This window comes from Oryctolagus cuniculus, chromosome 7 (genome assembly GCF_051225735.1).
Source record: "Oryctolagus cuniculus isolate XC-2025 breed Fujian yellow rabbit chromosome 7, ASM5122573v1, whole genome shotgun sequence".
Classification (NCBI taxonomy): Eukaryota; Metazoa; Chordata; class Mammalia; order Lagomorpha; family Leporidae; genus Oryctolagus; species Oryctolagus cuniculus.
In genome coordinates, this window is record NC_142873.1 from 56,594,437 (window position 1) to 56,602,463 (window position 8,027).

Here is an 8,027-nt window from a genome sequence, read left to right on the forward strand (position 1 = left end):
AGAGAGCTGGCCTGGAAGAGGAGCGACCGGGACAGAATCCGACACTCTGACCGGGACTAGAACCCGGGGTACTGGCGCCGCAGGTGGAAGATTAGCCTATTGAGCCGCGGCGCTGGCCTATCGATATAAATTTTTTAAGACTTACACAGAGAGAAGGAGAGGTGCATTAGCAGGGAGCTGGATAGGAAGTGGAACAGCTGGGACTCGAACCAATACCCATATGGGATGCTGGTGTCAGAGGCAGTGGCTTTACTCACTACGCCACAATGCTGGCCCCACAGATACAAATTTAAAAGTACACACAAAACAAAATCTAAAGAAAATCAAACAAATATAGTCCTACCTCCTCGCTGACACTTGTTGCAGGCCCCATCTGGGTTGTGCTCCCTGGGGTCCCTGGCCTTTGTGCGTGGTCCACACTCTCTTGCATCCATCCTTGCTATGCTGCCCTGGACCTGCCTGGTGCCTGCTGACCTTGTAGGTTTCAGTTTAGACTTCGGCTTTTCCACGGAGTCTCTCTTACTTGCAAGTCTGCTTAGAAATCTTCCTGGGTGCCCCTGTCACATCTGGACTTCTCTCTCTCCCTGTGTACCTGCTTATTGATCTTCCTGACTAGGTGTTCATAGATGTTCCTCTTACTTATCAGGATCGGGCTTTCTCACGATTGTATCCCCAGCACCTAGCACGTGCTACACAGCCAATACACATGTATACGAGTGGTTGAATCAGTGATTGACTACATCGTGAGCCTGTAGTCATGGCAAACCGCACTAGAGAGGACGCATCTGGGCTTGTTGGCAGGTGCCGGTCTGTGCAGCAGAGAGAGCCAGATCGGCAGGGGCCAGAGGTGCCAAAACAGATAGTTAATGCATTTTGAGTGGGATGGGGAGGGCTTAGCGTTGCTGGAGGCATGTGTCTATTCTGGGTAGTAGCTAGGGTTTTTCCAGTTCTTCTTGATCTATGGGGAGGGCACACTCATTCCAAGCCCCTGCCAGTGTTGCAGTGAACGGAGGGGCAGAGCAAGCTCCACCTCGACACCCTTCTCTGCCACTGTGCCCGTGGCAGTGTGGCAGCCGTGGGTGGCTGTGGCGGTGGCTGGAGTGGGGTGCAGGTGTCCTGGAGGAAGTACCCAGCCCTGTTGGCTGATGGGCTCCATGATCTGAGGGAGGCAGCCAAGCGCTGGCCATGGGACAGGAGCACCATCTGCACCCCGGGAGCTTCCATTGTGCAGCTGCCACAGCCTACTCAGGCGTTTGACACAAGCTTAGCAAATAGCTTTTCCAGGAGGTTCGCAAATTTCCAATCTGCTGTACCACGTTTTCCCCGACAACTGCCACCAACCAAATTTAAATTGGATCCAAGGCCTGGAGGGTAATCAGCTGACGTATGGGCTCATCTCAGGGCTGGAGAGGAGCCGGAGGGCCAGGTGCTCTTCTGAGTGCTGTGGACTCCTCCTAGGAATTGTACTGGTGTTGGGGCAAAAGTTTTGATGCCATTTATAGAATCTGTTGTCTGTTTTTGCTAGTGTATCTGTCTACACGTGGATGTATCCTTAACACAGTACATGTGAATTAAAGCTTTGTTACTGTGATATAAAATTAATGCTTTTAAAAAAAGATTTATTTATATATTTGAAAGGCAGAGTTACGGAGAGGCAAAGGCAGAGAGAGAGAGAGAGAGAGAGAGAGAGTTGTCTTCCATTTGCTGTTCACTCCCCAAATGGCTGCAAATGGAGCTCCCCAAATGGAGCTGGGACAATCGAAAGCCAGGAACCAGGAGATTTTTCCGGTCTTCCACGTGAATGCAGGGTCCCAAGGTCTTGGGGCATCTTCTTCTGCTTTCCCAGGCCATAGCAGAGAGCTGGATAGGAAGTGGAACAGCTGGGACTCAAACTCGAGCCCCCATGGGAAGCCAGCACTGCAGGCAGCAGCTTTACCTGCTGTGCTACAGCACCGGCCTCCAAAATTAATGCCTTTTGTTTTTTTAACAATTTTTGATTCACACAATAATCATACATATGTGTGGGACTCTGTGCGATGTTTTGATTTTATGAGATCTTTAATGTAATTTTAGGAATTCTCTAGTAAGCATTCGTTTTGTCAAAGTATAAAGGATGATCCTCAATTTATCTGTTTGAAAGAGAATATTCATTTAAAGTTACTTTACTTATTGGAGCAGGAGAGGGAGAGAGAGAACTCCTATCCACTGGTTCACTCCCCAGTTGCCAGCAGTGGCCAGGAACTCCACGTGGGCCTCCTGTCTAAGTGGCAGGAACTTGAGTACTTCCTCACTGCAGGAAGCTGGAATTGCAATGGGAGCTGGCCCTCCAGCCCTGGTGCTCTGACGGGGGGTGTGCCCGTCCCAAGCAGCAGCTTAACAGCCAAGCCAAGTGCCCGCCCCTCCCGGGTCTCCTGTGGAAGTCGTGTATGGATGTGGACTCCTTTACGTGTGGGTGTCACCTTCTTCTGTGTCCCTGTGTGGAGGGCCATCAGTCTCTCTCTCGGAACACGCAGAAAGGTTGGCTCCAGACCACGCTTAATTTAAAGGAGAGAGGGGAAGCTCGGGTTACTTACACAAAGCAGGCAGCCCCAGGGTTACTTCCCGCGATCTACACAACAGCATCCATACCACAACAGCACATGAATGCCAAACCGCACAGCACACTGGGATGAGTACATCACAGCTCCGAGCTGCATTTCAAACACAGCCTTTTGATATCTTCGTACCCATGGAGGTCGCAAACACTTATTAACTGAAGAACGGGGGCGGGGGGGGGGCGTCTTTGTTGCTATTCCTGGACAAAATCTAATTATGGAAAGACAAGTGCATAAATACACAATAGAAATGGTCTGGGATGACCGCAGCATCCCTGGTTCCTGTTCTCTTTGGAATGAGCACTGCTCCCCTCATTTTCATATTAGTTAACAAGCAGCTGTTGCAGGAGCTGGTTTTCCAGATGCTATTGCTGTCTGGAAGCCAGAGTAATACATAATAACTTATAGTAAGAAACTTTGAGTGTTCAAGTCCACAGCACTGCGTGAGACAGAGACCAACTAGCTAACGTGGGCCCCAGGCTATCTGGGGCACTTGCAAAATTGCGAGCCAAGAGCGAGGCGGGTGTACACTGAGGTTCTTGGAGGCGTTTGCCACGAAGTGCCTGCTTTTCCCCAGAACGCGTCTCCACAGTGGCGCTCCGGTGGTTCTGTTCCCGGGCCCCTGGGAGCGGAACCCCCCCCACCCCCGGCAACATCAGGTACAGAAGTGCCTTCAGGCCAAACTCTAACCACGTCTAATCTTGCATCTGTGGCACCTGTGTAGGCACAGCATGGTGCGGGCTGTTTGTTGAATGACTGGAAGAACAAATGACTGCAAGAAGACTAGTTTGGGCCATGGCGCTGCAATGCGGCACTGTCTCAGGAGAGCATGCAGTGCAGGAGAGCCATGAGGGACTTGATTTTATTCAAGAAATATATGGAAGGTTACATGGATCATTGGTTTTCTTCATACCCGTAGCAGCAGAGAAGGGTGGGCTCAAGGCTCGTGGCTCAGTAGGACCTGTCATTAACGTTCCTTTCCGTGGCCCAGTAGGCATCTCTTAGGAAAGGCCCTCGCCTGTTCACACTTGTGTTCTAAGTGGAAGGATGTGATTCCTGGCTGCCTGTCCCTCCTAGCTACCTGGGGAGAGCAATGGCTCCCAAGTAAAAATGTGGCTCCCTGCACAATGAAGGGTGTAGCGCTGAGAGCAGAAACAGACGGAACCTGGACTTGTCACTTGGTCCTTGGATCCAGCTGTTTCCAAAGGCGCCATGCTTCCAAATGGGCTGTCTGGGAGGCCCAACCAGCGTCAGTTAAGCTACTCAATCTGAGTTTTTGTCACTTGCAGCCTATAAGTTCTGGATTATTAATTTGCATTTTCTGATCATTAATTTGATTATTAATTATTAATCAATAATCAATTTTATGATTATTCATATTATGTTGCTTTTATGCAAAAGCGAAGGTACACACACCCTGGACACTTGGGTCCAGAGCTCCATTTCCCTGATTTCTGGGATAAGCAGAGGGAGCTCAGGGGCCAACCTCACCTGGCCTCATCTTCCAGCTGGGTAAAACCATTGTGGGGAGGCCACAGGAGACAGGGTGCTGCTGCTGAATGCCATTGGAGCTCTGTAGAGAGAGAGCAGCAAATCGGCAGTGAAGTCCAGGCTGATCACCAAGTGAGGGAAGAACAGACCAGGAAAGTGGCGGACATCTTTTCTCGCTGGCAAAAGCCTCCGGAGTTTGTGGCCTTGGTAAGCCACCCTTCATAATCTCCTTCCTTTAAGACAGTGCCTCACTTCTCCTTTTGTCTTTTAAACATTTAAAAAATATTCATTTATTTATGTGAAAGGTAGAGTTACAGAGAGGGAGGGAGAGACAGAGGGAAGTCTTCCATCTGCTGGCCCACTCCCCAAATGGCTGCAATGGCCAGGGCTGTGCCAGGCTGAAGCCAGGAGCCTGGAACTCCATCTGGGTCACCCAATGTGGGTGGCAGGGGCCCACGTGCCTGGGTCATCTTCTGCTGCTCTCCCAGGTGCATTAGCAAGGAGCTGGGTCAGAAGTAAAGCTGCCAGGACTTGAACTGCGGCTCATATGGGATGTCAGCCATAATGCCAGCTGCTGCTTCTTTTTATATTTATTTATTTATTTTCTTTTTATTTTGAAGGCAGAGACGAGGAGGAGGAGGAGGAGGAGGAGGAGAGAGAGAGAGAGAATCTCTTATTTTCTCGTTCACTCCTTAGATGCCCACAAGGGTCAAGGTTGAGCCAGGACAAAGACAAGCCTGGAACGCCATCTGGGTCTCCCACACGGGTGACAGGGAACCAAGCCCTTGAGCCGTTGTCTGGCTGCCTCCCAGGATGCATCAGCAGGGAGCTGGATGGGAAGTGCAGGATCAGACTCACGCAGGCGCTCTGATGTGGGATGAGGGCGTCACAACGCCCATCCCCACGGCGCTGCCATCTTACCTGGCCGTGTCATTAGAATCTGTGCTGTCACCTCTTTCATTCCTGGTATCGGCAGCCCTCTCTCGCTGGGTTAGTGGAGTCATAAAAAAGGTAGGCAGTGGCGAGAAAAGCATGAGAATGCTCGCGGCTGTGAGCGGGAAGGGCTGCGATGGTCATGACCAGGGTGCGGCTGTGGGAGTGGGCGGCTGGTGCCCAGGGGAGGAGAAGGCCAACCCTGGGCCTCACAAGGGATCTCTGGACGCACAGATGGGAGGCGTGTTGTGGAGAAGCCGGTGAGCCCAGAGCTGGGCCCTCTGAGTGTGAGTGTGTGTGAGCGGAGCCCTGGGTGTTTTATTGGAGGGTGAGGGTCACAGGAGCTGGAGTTCTTTTAGGAGGGAAGGGACGATGGCTCAGAAATGATAGTGAGCAATGCTGGGAAGTCCTTCCCTCCCGTGACCCAGTGGGAGGGTGCAGGGGAGGCCTGGTCCTTAGCGGGAGAGCCTGGTGTCCTCTGGGGAGTGTGAGTGCTGAGGAAGCCACAGTGGGGTGAGGATCTGGGTGCATGGGGATGACTAGGGGGCTGGCTTTGTGCAGTGGGTGAGGCAAGAGAGGCTCGGGGGGCAGTCCTGCTGGGTGATGTGGTGGCCAAGAGGCTGTGGGGTTTGAGGGGGCTCATGGGCCCCTGTGCTGGTGGTGAGGCTGAGAGAGATGTGAGTGTTGGGCACACTCACAGGGAGGGATCTCCCTGCCTCTCCACACTGGCTGTGCCTTTTTGGGTGAAGGACCTGGAGCCAGGACCCCAACCACCTACCCTGGCCCCGAGCGTCGGCGCCTGACCACCACGGGCCTTCCACAGCTCCTGGCTGGCCCAGCACTGCTTTCTGCTCTGTTTTTTTTTTTTTTTTTTTTTTTTTTAAAGATTGATTTATTTTTTGAAAGGTGGAGTTACAGAGAGGAGGAAAGGCAGAGGCCCGAACTGCCAGGGCTGGATCAGACCAAAGCCAGGAGCCAGGAGCTTCATCAGGGCCCAGACGTTTGGGTCATCCTCTGCTGTCTCGGAAGTGGGGCAGCTGGGACTCGAACCAGTGCCCATATGGAATGCTGGAGCCGCAGGCAGAGGCTTTACATACTATGCCACAGTGCTGGCCATGCTCCGTGTTTTCAGGGAAGTTACCACCTGTGCTGTGTTTCACTCTCAGTTCTGCTCTCAGGAGGGCTTGTGAGTTTCTTTTCTTTCTTTCTTTTTTTTTTTTAATTTTTTTTTTTTTTGGACAGGCAGAGTGGACAGTGAGAGAGAGAGACAGAGAGAAAGGTCTTCCTTTGCCGTTGGTTCTGAGAGAGAGAGAGAGAGAGAGAGAGAGAGATATCTTCCATCTGCTAGTTTACTCCCCAAATGGCCACATTCTGCCCTGGGCCAGGCAGAAGCTAAGAACCAAGAGCTTCCTCTGGGTCTCCCAGGTGAGTGGCAGGGACCCACATGCTTGGGCCATCTTCTGCTGCTTTCCAAGGCCACCAGCAGTGGAACAGCATTAGGACATGAACTGGTGGCCGTATGGAATGCTGGCACTGCAGGTGGTGGTTTAACCTGCTATGCCACAGCTCCGGTCCTGTAGGTGGGTTTCTAACAGCTTAACCCACACCCTGAGCAGGCTACACCAGGTTTACACTGACTGCTGCAGTTGAATGCTTTCCTGTTTGCTTTTTCCCCCATTTCATTTGCTTTCTGTCACAGAAATATTCCTTCCTCTTGGTTTTGTTTATAGGTCTCCAGAGAGATCACTGAGATCTGAGTGTGCCTCAATGTCAGGGGCCAGATCCTCCCGCCCAGGAGATGTCGCTCGTGAGAGCAGCACCCAGCGCAGGTGTCCCTCTGTTACTGGCCTGCAGTTGGTCTCACCTTCGCTGCACTTGCCCCGTGCAGTCCCGCCCATCAGCTGATCTACGCACCTCCCAGGCACAAGCCCCAGGGCATCTCCTGATAATGATAGCATCTGGAAGTTCAGTGCTGTCACTAACTCATGGTCTTCCACCGTTGTACCCAGATTTCCTTAGCCCTGTGGTCCAGCGGTCCCAGTCTGCAAGGCCGGTCCCTAGCTGTTCTCAGCTTTATCTGCAGGTGTAAGGTGGGGGTCACACAAATCAGGGGCTCCCTGGATCGCAGGTACTTCTGGGGAAGTCCTTGCAGCCTTCATTCTCTAATCTTGCCCTGTTTTTCTCTATTTCACTGGGTGCCAGTCACTCTCAGTACCATGCGAAACATCTCCCCCCTTCCCATTGTCCTCTGTAGAAATCAGCTCATCCCATCACCTGAGCTCTCAACTTCCCTTCGAAGGAAATCTGTCTCTTTCTATGGATTAATTACGTGACCTTTAGTTTTGTTTTTCTTCTTTCACTGCTCCTGCCTGAGTGTAAAAAATGTCATGTTTTTCTTTTTTATGAGTTCAGGTTTTTATTGCACATGTTGCAAGGGAAGTTTGGTCAAAAAGGCCAAAGCCAATGTCAATGCCGGACTCCTGGCTCTTCTTTGCCTCCACTTCCTTCTGTCAGTGGGGCCTGGGGCAGGGGGTGACCTCCTGCTGGTGCAGCATCAGCTACTGGCAGATGAGGTTCTGATGTTGACATTGGCCAGGGCCTTTGTAAGCAACTGGGGCCCAAAAGGTTCAACCTTCTATGCCGGCTGCTTTAAAGAGGGCATTGATCTTGACCTCTGTGACGGTCACGTGATCCTCGTGCAGGCTGAGGCTTGAGTAGATGCAGGCCAGCTTGGAGACAGAGGCCACAGAGTGGGCCTCGGCTTCCTTGGAAGGCCCCAGCATCCCAGTGGCTCCTGAGGAAAGGCTGGGTCACGGTTTTCAAGCTCTGCCATTTCCTTGTGTGTCTTCACAATTGCGTTTGAGAGAAAGCAAGGTGGAGTGCTGCCATCTGCTGCTTCATTTCTCAAATGCCTGCCATGATTGGGCTGGGCTGAAGCTGGGAGTTGGGAACTCAGTCTGGGTCTCTCTTGTGGGCGGCAAGGACCCAACGACTTGGGCCATCACTACT

General features: G+C 51.9%; 1 pseudogene; it reads right to left on the reverse strand.

Annotated features, from left to right (window-relative positions):
• Positions 1-7,426: 7,426 nt before the first annotated feature.
• LOC127493662 (large ribosomal subunit protein P1 pseudogene) lies at positions 7,427-7,801 on the reverse strand (annotated as a pseudogene).
• Between the last annotated feature and the right edge of the window lie 226 nt (positions 7,802-8,027).